This window comes from Lepidochelys olivacea, assembly GCF_965140295.1.
Source record: "Lepidochelys olivacea isolate rLepOli2 genome assembly, chromosome: 1".
NCBI lineage: Eukaryota > Metazoa > Chordata > Testudines > Cheloniidae > Lepidochelys > Lepidochelys olivacea.
This window is the reverse complement of record NC_140411.1, coordinates 59,972,630-59,990,360: the sequence shown is the minus strand read 5'-3', so window position 1 is coordinate 59,990,360 and position 17,731 is coordinate 59,972,630.

Sequence of the window (17,731 nt, the reverse complement as noted above, 5' to 3'; positions counted from 1 at the left end):
AATGTCCTATCCTTCCAACAACTCCATCAGAGATCCAATCCCCATTCACGCTGGAGGAGAAATTTGAGGATGCCAAAACCCAGAAGAGGGATCTCTGGGTAGTGGATGGCAGCAGTCTGTATGTTGATGGAAAGGCAGCCACGGGATTCACAGCCATGTAGGTTGCATCAGGCAAGGTGTTTCAAGGCACCATCAAACAACGTTCAACTCAAGCCACAGAATTGGTGGCAATAATATCAACACTGGAAAATGTGGATCCCTCCGTCAACATTACCATCTGTACAGACTCAGATTGGGTTACTACAGCATTCGTCGATTGGATGCCTGTATGGAAAACAAGGGACAAGAGGGCTAGTGATGATCACCCAGTGGCCTATGCCGGGTATCTTCACTATGCCTGGCAATTGGCAGAGCAAAGATCAGGGGATACTTACCTGTTCAAGATGCGAGTGCATCAGAGGAACTCGGCAGAGATATCCATACTCAACAACCAGGTGGACAAATTAGCCAAGCAGGCTGCTAAAATGGGCCCTGAATCGCTATGCAACAAAGCAGGATCTACTATCCAGGCCTTGATGAACTCCATTCCACCAGATTGTAGTGATATCATCAAGCTGCAACGAAAGGATCCAGAAATACAACAACTCCTAAAGAATGGCAAAAGTAAGCTGTGGACCATTAATCAACATAGCTCAGGTCTAGTGATGGCAGAGAAAGAAGGAGATAAAGATAAGGAAATGCAACTTCCTGAAATGGTCATCCCATCAGTACTGGGGGAGAATTGTTTCAACTGGCGCATGCTCAGGGACATTTCGGATTACAGAAAACCTTACATAGTCTGTCTTCAGTAGGATGGTGGCCTAGTATCATACGGGACACGAAATATTATATTAATAACTGTCTTCAGTGTGCTGCAAATAACCCCAACCCCCATATAAAAAAGGCCCTCTGCTACATCAGGCCACAGGAGGTCCTTGGCATTGTGTTCAAATAGATTATATAGGGCCTCTTCCTTGCACCAGAAACGGAAATATTCACTGCCTAGTGGTGGTGGATTCATTTAGTAAATGGATAGAGGCATACCCCAACAGAAAGTGTACTGCATTAAATACTGTCAAGTTGCTGCTAGAACATGCTTTCAGTCGTTTCAGGATTCCCAATGTTATTGACTCAGACCAAGGGAGTCACTTCACTGGAGAGGTAACGAAACAATTATGTGTAGCCTTCGGGATCAAGCAAAGATTTCATATTGCGGGCCACCCACAGTCATCTGGGCTGGTCAAACGAACAAACCGCACCCTGAAAACTGCCCTACGGAAGGTGAGAGAATCATCTGGACGAGATTGGGACAGGCGTCTGCTCATGATTTTAATGGCCATCAGATCAACCATAGGGGCTCATGGATTTACACTCCATGAAGTGCTCTTTGGAAGACCAATGAGAACTCCAGAGACATGGTGGTTGCCAGGAGGGGTTCCCCCGGATGAGTTTAAACCAAGACAGATAACAGATGAATATATCAAAGACCTCCTTAAAACTATCACTGAAACTCAAAAGGCCACTGCAGTTCATTTAAAGGGCAACATCAAGACAGTAGATGACCATTTAAATAATAATTTGAAATTCCAGGAATGGAACATAGGAGATTATGTACTTTTCAAATCTTATTCAGAAAAGGACCATGCTCTGAGTCCTAGATGGATGGGACCAGCAGTCATTGTACAAAAGGCTGGACCCACTGTGTATCAAAGTGAGATTAATAATGGGGAAAAAGAACAAGCCAACTAAATGGTTCCATAGTTCCCAATTAAAACCTTGGACGGGAGTTAAGCCAGTGGATATAGTTACAAATAGAAGCAATGATTGGCAGCCCCCATAGTTGCATAATAACTATTTTCTTTCTTCTCTTCCTGTTTACAGAAGCCTGGGAAGCTAATGATGAAGAAAGAATTACATGTCCAACTCTTGTTAATGTACATTGTTGTCCTATGGACTCCTAACGTGTCTCTTCAGGAGAACAGATTCTTTCTAATTAAAATAAATGAATATTGGAAGTGTCAAGTCAACTCAACAATAATGGATCAGTGGAGGAGCTCACCACAAGCGGTAGGGTATTCAAGAAGACTCCAAAGCCAGGAAAAGGAACAAAGGAGTCCCCTGGAAGAAAATGGTACGACAGAAAAACCTCCAGTGGCTACTAGTCAGAAAAAAAAAAACCCTTTAGAGTAAGACACCATGGGAGAGGAAAAAGGAATGTAAATAACCAAGAGAATTGGGAGTGGGTAATATTATTGGCTTACAAATTGATGTTGCTACCTGGCAGTCTCAGAACATTCACAAAATCAACTTACCACATTGTCTGACTCAGTCGGTACATCTAACCCTGTACAGCTCTTTGGTCCCATACGCAAGGGATATGAAAGTGAATGGCATATGCCTACTGTAACCTTCACCAATTGTGCCAGAGATCTTTTCAAATGTGTTTCATTTGACATTTCGTCTCCCTCCATGGTAACACCCGGAGAAATAAGTTTATCCATTTGAATGTACCATCAACAAACTCACACGGATTTTGTAGACATCTATATAAAACCTCCTAATCACAATAACACTATGTTAAGGTTGACCTGTAACTCTCTCACATCTGGTTATAATATCTCCTTGAAGGATCACATTAATTCAAAATTCTTCTTCGAGTAGTGTCCCTATGGGTGCTCCACTTTAGGTGTCTGTGTACCCCTGCACCTCTAATCAGAGATTTTTGATAGCAGTGTCCCATTGAGCCGGCGCACATATGCTCTCCCTTCCTCCAGTCTGCCTTGAGGCTATTTAGCACTGCACTGGCGAACCCCTCTCACGTCCTTCTCTACCGCCTTTGGCCTCTGACAGAAGGAGCAGTTATCCCTTCCTCATCTGTGTCACTAGCATAAATAGTGTTTGTTTTGTTACCTTTGTTCTCCCTAAAAGTACTAAGGCTAGTGATTTTCTATGGCATGCATCCAATGAAGTGAGCTGTAGCTCACGAAAGCTTATGCTCAAATAAATTTGTTAGTCTCTAAGGTGCCACAAGTACTCCTTTTCTTTTTGCGAATACAGACTAACACGGCTGCTACTCTGAAACCTGTCAGGCTAGTGTTTTATTTTATTTCATTTCATTTTATTTCATTTTATTTTTTATTCCTTTGGTTTAAAAAGAAAAGAGAAAAAGGAAAAGAACTTCACTTTCCTTCCCTGCCTCGGGGCTTCCCCCCTCCCCCAGGCATCTAGTAGACTCATAATTATTTTCTTTTTCAGTTTATATATATAAAAAAGGTGAAGCCGAAGTTCTTCTGCATATTCCTCCCTGCTAGAGGATGACAACCCCCTGCCCAGGGGCTTGCCTGGCTCTCTCTGCTCCAAGTGGTGCCTCTCCTGCCAGGAGTCAGTTCCTGTAATGGCCAGACACTCACTGTGCCTGGGAGACCCTCACAGAAGTGCTGTATCTGCCACAACTAAAACTGCAGCCTCACAGGAGCTGGGACCTGAAGTAAAAATTCCTCCCTATAGAGAAAACACTTCAGTCTGCAGGGGACTCCAGTGGGTGTTGACTCCGGATCATCCCCGGAGCCTTCACTTCAAAAGGGGTAGAGTGGTGAAGAGGAGAAGAGAGAGAGAGAAAAAGAAGAAGAAGCCACCAGCAGACTCCCCCTGGAAAGGCTCCTCCGAGCAACTGGCCAGCCAGAGGGGTGTTCCCCAGTACGACCACCTTGGTAGGACAATACCAGCAGAGGAACCTCCTGCTGTGAGCTCAGCTGCCGCACTGTTCCCCACGAAGCTCTGGAAACTGAAACCTGAGAAGGGGTTTCCTGCTGTGAGCTCTGCCCTGCTCTGAGCTCTGTTCTCCTCATCCACAAGGGGCTTCTGTGAGCTCTGCGCTGCTCTGAGTTCTACTCTGGGCAACTACTGCACCGAGAGGGCACAGTTACCGTACCACCTCTAAAAGAGCGACACAGAGAAGCCCTGCTGTCAGCTCTGCTTCAGCACCCAGACACCAGAGGCTTCCACCATCATGCTCTGAGGCAACAGTACTGTCCCCTAAGGAGAGGGGACAGTTACCATACCATCTCTAAAAGACAGGTTCCAGAGTAACAGCCGTGTTAGTCTGTATTCGCAAAAAGAAAAGGAGTACTTGTGGCACCTTAGAGACTAACCAATTTATTTGAGCATAAGCTTTCGTGAGCTACAGCTCACTTCATCGGATGCATACCGTGGAAACTGCAGAAGACATTATATACACACAGAGACCATGAAACAATACCTCCTCCCACCCCACTGTCCTGCTGGTAATAGCTTATCTAAAGTGATCATCAAGTTGGGCCATTTCCAGCACAAATCCAGGTTTTCTCACCCTCCGCCCCACCACACACAAACTCACTCTCCTGCTGGTAATAGCCCATCCAAAGTGACCACTCTCTTCACAATGTGTATGATAATCAAGGTGGGCCATTTCCTGCACAAATCCAGGTTCTCTCACTCCTTCACCCCCCTCCAAAAACCACAGACACAAACTCGCTCTCCTGCTGGTAATAGCTTATCCAAAGTGACCACTCCCCCCCTCCCCCCGACGTTCTGGTTAAACTTGGATTTAAACTTGGAGAGTGGTCAGTTTGGATGAGCTATTGCCAGCAGGAGAGTGAGTTTGTGTGTGTGTTTCCCCGGGGGGAGGGGTGGTGAGAAAGCCTGGATTTGTGCTGGAAATGGCTCACCTTGATTATCATGCACATTGTAGGGAGAGGCCACCAGATAGTTTGCTACAGCCTGGCACCTGAGCCAGGGCAGGAGAGCACCTGAGCCAGGACAGGAGAAAGCTTTTTCAGAACAGGAAAGAAGGGAAAGGGGGGAAAAAAAAACCTGATGAGAAAGCTACCTCTTCAGCAAACTTCTCCTCATCTCTCCCAGATGAGACTGTGCTGCCCACCCCGCATCACTAGGTGAAGATTTAAGAACTTTCTGGATCTTACCAAGAGGGTGGCAGACGAGCTGCAGATTCCCTTACATTAGGTGGCAGATACACATCACAAGTTGGTGGAAATTCTGCACGCTACCTTCTCATCTAGGACTGTCCTCCCAATTAATGAGCTGATTCTAGATCCTACCAAAATCATCTGGCAGAGCCAGCCTCCATCGCACCAACCAGCAACACAGTGTAAACAAAAACAATCCTACATCTCTACCCAAAGAGGCAGACTTTTTTTTCAACATCCGCAACCCAACTCCATCATAGTGGATGTGGTTAATGCATGAAGCAAGCAACATAATGCCAAGTCAACTCCATATGAGCAGGCTTCGCAACATGGCGTATTCATCTACAGCATTACTGTTTAGAGTCATAAATTACCAAACTGTCATGGCCAAAACAATTTTGTTAATCTTGGGAAACCAAGGATGTTTCTGAAACATTACTGGAAACACAAAAAGAACAGATTCAGACTATTCTTAGAGAAGGTCAGTTAATAGTCAGACCGGTCCTAGAGACACTACTGGATGTAGCTGTTACAGCTGCCCACCCAGTCTCCATGACAGTGGTACTGAGGTGGGTTGTGGGGTTTTTTTTTTGTTTGTTTGCTACACCTTTCTAGATTGCCCAAAGAGCTACAGACTTCCAATTTGAAGGGCCAAACACTTTGCGGAGAAGACAGATTTTTCTCTCCACATCCTGAAGGATTCTCGGACCGCACTACTCTCCTTAGGAATCTACACTGTGGAACAGAAGAGAAGATATACCTCTCAACCACACCACAGATCACAATCTTTTCAATACTCACCATCTCTGTGCTGTTATGAGCCACAGTGTTAAGAGGCCCAGGGCTCAAAAGTGAGAACAGTCTGCACCCCAGTCCATGACCTCTCAAACTGCCTCTTATAAGCACTTTGATGAGCTGGTCGAGGGCCTGAACAATGATACCTTACAGCATCAGCTGCCATCTATACACCTGTTACAACACTCAGAAGTCACCTTACCTTACTTCACAGCAGTTAGGACCAGCTCTAGAGCAAAGAGATTGATTTCTAGCCCTGAATTTACAGGGTGCCTACTTCCATATCTCAATACAACCATTGTACAAGAGATTTCCTACTGCTTACCTTTGGGGCAGGATCATTATAGGTACGGACTGTTCCACACAGGAAGTCTAACCCTGGTACAGTGACTAGACTTTATCAGCACCAACCTGATGCAGTACAAGCAAGAGCGCTCCTCTTGCTACCCACATTCACCACCCTAGGACACATGTCTCCCTAATATGCTGGGGAGCTCACCTACACAACCACAAGGTTCAGGACAAATGACCTTCCATATCACCCTTTTGGCTAGGGGCTGTCAGGAGTGCCTGTGCACAAACTCTGCCTTTCATCAAAAACAACACACAAAGGTTATGATGGACTTAATGTGACCTGTATGTTTTGCATAAACTGCCAAGGAGCTGCCAGATCTCCCTCCCTCTGCAAGACAGCATTCAAACTTTGGAATTGATAACCCATCACAATGTGCTCATCTCAGCTGTCTGTCTACAAGGATACAGAACAGGATAACCAACAGTCTCAGTTGGAATTTTTTCATGACAATGAATATATACTGAATTCACAGGTGCTTCAAGATATAGCCACCCTTTGGGGAAACATTCACTGGCGGTTGCCCTCATCTTCCCAGTGGACAGGGCCCACTTGTATGTCTTTTCCCAGTTTCCTACCCTATCCAAGATTCTGTTCAAAGTTCATCTAAACAAAGCAAGAGTTATTGTGATTGCCCCTCTTGACTATGACGAGTCTGGCTCCCTTACCTGACACAGATGGCAATATGCCCTCCTGTTCTTCTGACGTTAGCCCATTCCTCACCCACTCTCTCAAAACAATGGGCTGACCCTTCACCCCAACCCCTGGGTCCTCTGCCTCCAGGCTTGGATCTTTCTTTGTTCCAAGGCTTAGAAGCAGAATGCTCTGACAAGCTTGCAACACAACCACAAGTTGACCATTCCACATACCTATCTACAAAATGGAAACGACTCCAAGTTTGTACCATTCCAAACAGACAGACCCAACCTCATCTTTCCTCCCTCTGATTTTGCACTACATTTTAAACTCTCACTCAGCTCCCTTAAGGTACATCTCATGGAAAAAATGGCTTCCCACGGGTCTCCAAGATCTCTCTTGAGCAGGTGATCACGGGGATCACGGGTCTTATCTACAGGCATCTATTCATCTTAAGGATAGAAGGGCTAGGGATTTTCCTCTTAACAGCTTCCTCACCTGCAAGAAAAGAAGAAGGAGAAGATACCATCATCCGTCGATGTTCTCTGAACGCATCATCTGCTTTATCCTGTGGTCTCGAGAAACATCTAGGGACTCCTCGGAGATCCTCTCCAAAGGCTTATCATTAGCAAGAGAATTGAGGCCCCAAGCACCCGCCGTCGCTTCTATCTGGGAAGAAGGTTTTTATACATCTGTTTATAGGGTTAAGTTGGGGATAACCACTGTATTGTGTCATTTTGCTGTTTATTCCCCTTCTTATTTGTCCCACCCTTCGTTATAAACCCTTCAATACACTTTATTTGATTTTATCTTTTTTGCTTGACTTCTCATTATTTAGGGTGGGAGGGTCCTCTTTGCATGAGAAAGGAGCCCTAAATGATAGATGCTGGACAGGGAGGCCGAACCTAGGGAGACAGGAAGCATAAGGCTCTCTAAGCCCTGGTCTACACTAGGACTTTAGGTCGAATTTAGCAGCGTTAAATCGATGTAAACCTGCACCCGTCCACACAATGAAGCCCTTTATTTCAACTTAGAGGGCTCTTAAAATCGATTTCCTTACTCCACCCCTGACAAGTGGATTAGCGCTTAAATCGACATTGCCGGCTCGAATTTGGGGTACTGTGGACACAATTCGATGGTATTGGCCTCCGGGAGCTATCCCAGAGTGCTCCATTATGACCGCTCTGGACAGCACTCTCAACTCAGATGCACTGGCCAGGTAGACAGGAAAAGAACTGCGAACTTTTGAATGTCATTTCCTGTTTGGCCAGCGTGGCAAGCTGCAGGTGACCATGCAGAGCTCATCAGCACAGGTGACCATGATGGAGTCCCAGAATCGCAAAAGAGCTCCAGCATGGACCGAACGGGAGGTACAGGATCTGATCGCTGTTTGGGGAGAGGAATCCGTGCTATCAGAACTCCGTTCCAGTTTTCGAAATGCCAAAACCTTTGTGAAAATCTCCCAGGGCATGAAGCACAGAGGCCATAACAGGGACCCGAAGCAGTGCCGCGTGAAACTGAAGGAGCTGAGGCAAGCCTACCAGAAAACCAGAGAGGCGAACAGCCGCTCTGGGTCAGAGCCCCAAACATGCCGCTTCTATGATGAGCTGCATGCCATTTTAGGGGGTTCAGCCACCACTACCCCAGCCGTGTTGTTTGACTCCTTCAATGGAGATGGAGGCAATACGGAAGCAGGTTTTGGGGACGAAGAAGATGATGATGAGGAGGAGGTTGTAGATAGCTCACAGCAAGCAAGCGGAGAAACCGGTTTTCCCGACAGCCAGGAACTGTTTCTCACCCTAGACCTGGAGCCAGTACCCCCCGAACCCACCCAAGGCTGCCTCCTGGACCCAGTAGGCGGAGAAGGGACCTCTGGTGAGTGTACCTTTTAAAATGCTATACATGGTTTAAAAGCAAGCATGTGAAAGGATTACTTTGCCCTGGCATTTGCGGTTCTCCTAGATGTAGTCCTAAAGCCTTTGCAAAAGGTTTCTGGGGAGGGCAGCCTTATTGCGTCCTTCATGGTAGGACACTTTACCACTCCAGGCCAGTAACACGTACTCGGGAATCATTGTAGAACAAAGCATTGCAGTGTATGTTTGCTGGCATTCAAACAACATCCGTTCTTTATCTCTCTGTGTTATCCTCAGGAGAGTGAGATATAATTCATGGTCACCTGGTTGAAATAGAGTGCTTTTCTTCAGGGGACACTCAGAGGAGCCCATTCCTGCTGGGCTGTTTGCCTGTGGCTAAACAGAAATGTTCCCCGCTGTTAGCCACAGGGAGGGGGGAAGGTTGAGGGGGTAGTCACGCGGTGGGAGGAGGCAAAATGCAACCTTGTAACGAAAGCACATGTGCTATGTATGTAATGTTAACAGCAAGGTTTACCCTGAAAGAGTGTAGCCACTGTTTTATAAAATGTGTCTTTTTAAATACCGCTGTCCCTTTTTCTTTCTCCACCAGCTGCATGTGTTTCAATGATCACAGGATCTTCTCCTTCCCAGAGGCTAGTGAAGCTTAGAAAGAAAAAAAAACGCACTCGCGATGAAATGTTCTCCGAGCTCATGCTGTCCTCCCACACTGACAGAGCACAGACGAATGCGTGGAGGCAAATAATGTCAGAGTGCAGGAAAGCACAAAATGACGGGGAGGAGAGGTGGCGGGCTGAAAAGAGTAAGTGGCTGGCTGAAGAGAGTAAGTGGCGGGCTGAAGACAGGGCTGAAGCTCAAATGTGGTGGCAGCGTGATGAGAGGAGGCAGGATTCAATGCTGAGGCTGCTGCAGGACCAAACCAGTATGCTCCAGTGTATGGTTGAACTGCAGCAAAGGCAGCTGGAGCACAGACTGCCACTGCTGCCCCTCTGTAACCAACCGCCCTCCTCCCCAAGTTCCATAGCCTCCACACCCAGACGCCCAAGAACGCGGTGGGGGGGCCTCCGGCCAACCAGCCACTCCACCACAGAGGATTGCCCAAAAAAAAGAAGGCTGTCATTCAATAAATTTTAAAGTTGTAAACTTTTAAAGTGCTGTGCTTAAAGTGCTGTGTGGCATTTTCCTTCCCTCCTCCACCACCCCTCCTGGGCTACCTTGGTAGTCATCCCCCTATTTGTGTGATGAATGAATAAAGAATGCATGAATGTGAAGCAACAATGACTTTATTACCTCTGCAAGTGGTGATTGAAGGGAGGAGGGGCGGGTGGTTAGCTTACAGGGAAGTAGAGTGAACCAAGGGGCGGGGGGTTTCATCAAGGAGAAACAAACAGAACTTTCACACCGTAGCCTGGCCAGTCATGAAACTGGTTTTCAAAGCTTCTCTGATGCGTACCGCGCCCTCCTGTGCTCTTCTAACCGCCCTGGTGTCAGGCTGTGCGTAACCAGCAGCCAGGCGATTTGCCTCAACCTCCCACCCCGCCATAAACGTCTCCCCCTTACTCTCACAGATATTGTGGAGCACACAGCAAGCAGTAATAACAGTGGGAATATTGGTTTCGCTGAGGTCTAAGCGAGTCAGTAAACTGCGCCAGCGCGCCTGTAAACGTCCAAATGCACATTCCACCACCATTCTGCACTTGCTCAGCCTGTAGTTGAACAGCTCCTGACTACTGTCCAGGCTGCCTGTGTACGGCTTCATGAGCCATGGCATTAAGGGGTAGGCTGGGTCCCCAAGGATAACTATAGGCATTTCAACATCCCCAACAGTTATTTTCTGGTCTGGGAATAAAGTCCCTTCCTGCAGCTTTTGAAACAGACCAGAGTTCCTGAAGATGCGAGCATCATGCACCTTTCCCGGCCATCCCACGTTGATGTTGGTGAAACGTCCCTTGTGATCCACCAGAGCTTGCAGCACTATCGAAAAGTACCCCTTGCGGTTTATGTACTCGGCGGCTTGGTGCTCCGGTGCCAAGATAGGGATATGGGTTCCGTCTACAGCCCCACCACAGTTAGGGAATCCCATTGCAGCAAAGCCATCCACTATGACCTGCACATTTCCCAGGGTCACTACCCTTGATATCAGCAGATCTTTGATTGCGTGGGCTACTTGCATCACAGCAGCCCCCACAGTAGATTTGCCCACTCCAAATTGATTCCCAACTGACCGGTAGCTGTCTGGCGTTGCAAGCTTCCACAGGGCTATCGCCACTCGCTTCTCAACTGTGAGGGCTGCTCTCATCTTGGTATTCATGCGCCTCAGGGCAGGGGAAAGCAAGTCACAAAGTTCCATGAAAGTGCCCTTACGCATGCGAAAGTTTCGCAGCCACTGGGAATCGTCCCAGACCTGCAACACTATGCGGTCCCACCAGTCTGTGCTTGTTTCCCGAGCCCAGAATCGGCATTCCACAGCATGAACCTGCCCCATTAGCACCATGATGCATGCATTGTCAGGGCCCATGCTTTCAGAGAAATCTGTGTCCATGTCCTGATCACTCACGGGACCGCGCTGACGTCGCCTCCTCGCCTGGTATCGCGTTGCCATGTTCTGGTGCTGCATATACTGCTGGATAATGTGTGTGGTGTTTAATGTGCTCCTAATTGCCAAAGTGAGCTGAGCGGCCTCCATGCTTGCCTTGGTATGGCGTCCGCACAGAAAAAAGGCGCGGAACGATTGTCTGCTGTTGCTCTGACGGAGGGAGGGGCGACTGACGACACGGCTTATAGGGTTGGCTTCAGGGAGCTAAAATCAACAAAGGGGGTGCCTGTACATCAAGGAGTATTTCAGGCAGGACTGCACGGAGGGTTCCAATAAGAAATGGTGCACCTAAGTTATCGTTGTTATTGGAACAAGGAGGTTAGCCTGGCCTCTGATTGATACATGGCTAGATTTACCTCGCTGCACCTTCTCTGTGAGTGACTGCAGTGTGATCTAGAGGAATGAGTCCCCTAGACAGGGGAGGGGGGGAAGCAAATGAGTACAAAACAAATCTGGTCTATTTCTTGTTTTGATCCACTCCATCTATCTTTTACATCTTTGGCTGGCAGCAGACGGTGCAGAAGGACTGCATGCCATCCACATCTCATGGCTGCTCGGCAGAAGATGGTACAGTACGACTGCTAGCAGTCCGTATCGCCTGCCCGCTCACCATAAGATGGTTCAATAGGACTGACTGCAGGACTAAAGAGAATGACCTGGTCAAGTCACTCCAAATTTAGTCCCTGCACCCATGTCTGCCCAGGCGCTCCCAGCCGACATGGCCAGGAGCACCTCGGACATGACGATGACGGCTACCAGTCGTACTGTACCGTCTGCTGCCACAAGGCAAGGTTTGCTGCCACAAGGTTGCTGCTACTGTGTAGCAATGCCATACCGCGTCTGCCAGCACCCAGGAGACATAAGGTGATGGTTACCTGAGCGGGCTCCATGCTTGCAGTGGTATGGCGTCTGCACAGGTAACTCAGGAAAAAAGGCGCGAAATGATTGTCTGCCCTTGCTTTCACGGAGGGAGGGAGGGAACGGGGGCCTGACGATATGTACCCAGAACCACCCGCGACAATGTTTTAGCCCCATCAGGCATTGGGATCTCAACCCAGAATTCCAATGGGCAGCGGAGACTTCGGGAACTGTGGGATAGCTACCCACAGTGCAACGCTCCGGAAGTCGACGCTTGCCTCGGTACTGTGGAAGCGCTCCGCCGAGTTAATGCACTTAATGCACTTAGAGCATTTTCTGTGGGGACACACACACTCGAATATATAAAACCGATTTCTAAAAAACCGACTTCTATAAATTCGACCTTATTCCGTAGTGTAGACACACCCTTACTCACACACACACACACGCACTCCTCCTTTGCCTTTCAGTCCTTTCATTCCACATGAATTAAGCCGTATATTCTCCAGAAATTTGTCAGAATTAGATGATTTGTCCCACCAATAGCTTTCTTAGATGAGTGGTGAAATTAAATCAAAATACAGTACATTATTGTATTATGGAAGATCAACAAGAAGCACACTGTTCATTTTGGCTGTTCATTTAAAATGGGTATTGTGCTACCCATTTAAATTGTGTGTTTTACACTGCACATACCATAATAAGAGAGGACCTAAGGTTGGCTTACTCATCATAGTTGGTTAATTTTTAATAAACTCTTGTTATATCACCATAATTTACTGTCGTATATTTGTAAATCTGCATATTGCATTCAATAGCTGTATAATACAAAGTATTCATATAATTATGGAGATAAGATTGTGTCAGCCACTGCAAAGATATGCAAGTGTATTAGCAAAGTTGTTGGCTAACAGTGTTAAACTTCTTTATATAATGATCAGTTTTTAATAAAGCACATTAAGCCCTTGATATTTTTGCAGCTTTGATAAAATACAAAGATTCCCTGCGAAAGAAACTCTGATGACTTTTTCCTCATATAAAAACATCTTAGTATAAGATTACCTAAGATGTTAACATTTTCTAAAACTGTTTTTTAAAAACAATGTTTTTTTACTTGTTTCGTTTGTCTGTGACAAATACACTTGAATTCCAAAAACTAAGAATAAAACTTCTCACTTTAGGAGCCCAAAGTTAGACACCTAAGCCCACGTCCTCAACTGGTGTAAATTGGCTCAGCTCCATTAAAGTCACTGGAGATAGACTGATGTATGCCAGCTGAGGACATGGTCCATAAATTCATAATTAGTCACCTAAAGTAAAAGTGGCCTGATTTTTTTTTTTAATTTTCTCTTCCCTTTTCCGTGAGTGTTGCACTCACAACTCCCAGAGAAACTGATGAAAACTGTATCCTTAAAAATCCTTAAAAATCAGGTCACTTTTATTTAGGTGCTCAGATATGGACTCTAGGCATTTAAGTTTCAAATTTCTGGCCCAAGATTTATTTGTTTTCCTTATTGCTATTTTGAGGCTGGATTCAGTTAAGAAAGTATGCTACCTCCCATACAAAAGGCCATTAGGAGAACCTCCAGAGATCCATTTTTGAGCTGTGGTATGAGCAAGGGAACTGGACCCTATTTACTATATTGATTTTCAGACATTGATATATTAGAAAGCAGGAATACTTAGGGAAAATATGCCAATGTTTAGCTGCTTGATGTATGCCTATTTTTAAAAATAATGTAATATTATGGGAGTCTGTATCTTACATTAATATAAAGTTTCTTAACTGAACTGAATTCTTTCTTACTTTCTATCAAATGATCTTTTATTCATACTGTGGGAGGATACATTATGTGGATTCAGAACAGCTTCCTGCTATTGTAAACACTGCCAGCAAGCTTCCTGCTATTGTGACTGCTTTGGGTCAGGGAAAAATATTTGCTGCAGAGGAAGGTTCTCTTAAGTATACAATGTAATCTATTTATTCTACAGTTGGTTTAATTGACAATTTATTCTTAGAATGGATATGTTCCTATGTGATAGGAAATCTAAATAATCATGACTTCTGAAAAAAATTAGCCTGTTTTTGATGTTATAAGGCAAACATGAAAATCAGTAAAAAAAAAAACATTAAGGATAATTTAACTTAAAATCTTTCAGGATGTTGTATTTTGTGCGTTCACAAAAAAGATAAAATAAATGCCAGGAAATGGCTAATGGTTCATTCTTGGAACTATGTTTTTCATCAGTCATGTTGATGTGCTTGGAAGCATGTCTCCTGCCAATTCACGTGCATATTGTTTCCATTTTCCAAAAGATAATGGTTAACCTTGTAAGAACATAAGAATGGCTGTACTGCGTCAGACCTATTGTCCATCTAACCCAGTATCCTATCTTCCATCAGTGGCAAATGCCAAGTGCCCCAGAGGGAATGAACAGAACAGGCAATCATTGAGTGATCTGTCCCATCGTTCAGCTTCTGGCAGTCAGAGGTTTAGGGACACCCAGAGCATGATGTTGCATCACTTGACCACCTTGGCGAATAGTCATTGATGAATCTGTCCTCCATGAATTTATCTAATGTTTTTTTTAAACCCAGTTATAGTTTTGGCCTTCACAACATCCCCTGGCAACAAGTTCCACAGGTTCACTGTGTGTTGTGTGAAGAAATACTTCCTTTTGTTTATTTGGTTGGTTTTAAACCTGCTGCCTATTAATTTCATTGGGTGACCACTGGTTCTTGTGTTATGTGAAGGAGTAAATAACTCATTTCCTTATTAACTTTCTCCACCCTATTCATGATTTTATAGACTTCTATCATATTCCCCCTTTTCCAATTCTAATATATCTTTTTTGAGATGGAGTGACCAGAACTGCATGCAGTTTTCTAGGTGTTGGCATATCATGGATTTATATAGTAGAATTACGATATTTACTGTATTATCTGTCCATTTCCTAACAGTTCCTAACATTATTGGCTTGTTTGACTGCCACTGCACATTGAGCAGATGTTTTCAGAGAACTCTCCACAATGACTCCAAGATCTCTCTTGAGCAGTAACAGCTAATTTAGATCCCATCATGTATAGTTATCCCATTATGTATAGTTGGGATTATGATTTCCAATGTGCAACTACTTTGCATTTATGAACACTGGACAACAAAATGGCAGATGAAATTTAGTCACCCAGTTTTGTGAAATCCCTTTGTAATGTATCATTTGCAAATTTTGCCACTTCACTCTTTACCCCCTTTTCTAGATCGTTTATGACTACGTTGAACAGCACATGTCCCAGTACAGCTCCTTGGTTGTTACTCAGTGTGTTTAGAGCTTTCTTTTGACTTCAGATTTTGGGGATGATGATATGTGATAAACTTTGATGCCTAATGTCACCTTAAATAGACCCATCAGTGCACAATGCCTCTAATCAAATATGTTTTGTTTTATTTTAACCAAACAAAAGTATAGCAAGCACAGTAGGAACCATGCTTGCTGTTTTCTAAGGATGAGCATTAATGCTGTGCTATACTGAGCAAAACACATTTCAAAATTATTCCCAGGAAAATGAGAGTGACCATTTTTACTGCTACTTTTAATTATATACCTGAAGCACTCAACACTTTCACTTATGCAATGTGTATGTATAATACTCATAAGCGAATGTCAGATCTAGGTTTACCTGCACCCTATGCCTCTAATAATTGAAGATCTGCTGAGGGGATCAAAAGGGACAGCTTTGGTTGCAGCAGCAGAGTTTGCTGCACTCTGAAAGGACTGAGAAGCAATGGGGCTTGTGTAAGCTGTGCTTGGTTGGCTGGTTGTGTATTTTTTTAATACTAAGTTTATTAAAACTCTAGTTTTTAAAACTGTCCCGGGACTGGGAGTGTACTGTATAACTCACCATTCTTGTCCACCAATCACCCCTCTCTGGCTTAACTTGGGTTTGATTTTCTTACTGATTAGGTACGTTTCCAACTTTTTTTTAAAATATTTTGAAAGCTTCCTTTTTACCAAAAATAATCCCATTGTCATGACATACTTTGAGATTAACATATTAGGAGCACAGAAGTGTCACCATTGCTATATGTTGCAGTGTTTATTTTGTGGTGAGGCCTGTATTTCTCTCTAATATGTGCCATTCAACTTCCTGATGTCCAATAACTATTCACACCAGGTAATTTATTGGCAAGAATCAACTAATCACACTGGACTTGTAAATTTAAAGAGCTTCAAATCTTCCTCCAACCTATAATTAAAACTTTGCAACTTTGGAGAAAGCCATGAGATATCTTAGGTCTTGTCTATATATACAATTTTACTTCTTTAACTGTTAGTACAGTAACTCCTCACTTAAAGTTGTCCCGGTTAACATTGTTACATTGCTGATCAATTAGGGAACATACATTTAAAGTTGCGCAATGCTCCCTTATAACATCATTTGGCAGCTGCTTGCTTTCTCCACTGCTTGCAGGAAGAGCAGCCCCTTGGAGCTAGCTGGTGGGGGCTTGGAACCAGGGTGGACTGGCAGCCCCCTACCAGCTCCCCGCTCTCCTAAGTTCCCTGTGCAGCAGCCCATTGGGCAGGCTATCAATTGCGAACAGTTCAGCTGTCCCTCCCCAACTGTCATGTGCTGCTCCTGCCCTCTGTCTTGGAGCCGCTCCCTGGAGCCTCCTGCTTGCTGTGCAGGGGAGGGCTAATGTCAGAGTGTCCCCCTCCCCCCTGCTCCTGCACCCTGCTTACTCCTTCTCCATATAGAGCAGCGTGGGGACATGGACAGAGAGAGCTTGGGGCAGCAGCTGCTGTCTCAACTTCCTGATCCACTTAAAAAGACAATGGGGGTCAGTGGACAAGAGTGGGGTCAGCCTACTTAAGGGGGCAATGCGCATCTCTCTCTCTCTCTCCCACACAAAGCATGTGTGTCTGTCTCTGTCTGCCTTGCTGTCTCCCCTCCCTCCATTCATGCTGCCTTGTAGAGTCTGAGGCTAAATTAACAACTGTGTGTTAACCCTTGAGAGCTGAGCCAAAAGCTAGTTCATCATTTAGCAGCAAGGCATTCCCTGGGAAATATCCCACCCGCTGACTTCACCACCTCAACCAAGCTTCACAATCATCACCACTGTGTACAGTATTAAATTGTTTGTTTAAAACATATGCTGTGTGTGTGTGTGTATATATATATATATATATATATATATATATATATATATATATATATTTTGTCTGGTGAAAAAAATTTCTCTGGAACCTAACCCCCCCCCCACCATTTACATTAATTCTTATGGGGAAATTGAATTAGCTTAACATCGTTCCACTTAAAGTCGCATTTTTCAGGACTACAACATTAAGCAAGGAGTTACTGTATAACTAAAGTGGCACAACTCCCCCTAAGGATGTTGTTGTCCATCCTTCAAATTCGAAGATGACCATGACATCACTGGTTGGTTTGGTTTCTGTGAACACATGAATGGCTGATCAGGCCAATTTCAGCTTTGAACTGTCTGTGGCACACTGAACAAGGGATGCTACTATGGGTTACTTGATTAACAGCGGACATGCTGCTTTTGCGAGATTTATGCTGCTGGCGCTTCTGCTCTGCCTCGGTAGTTCTCCTCTTCTCATA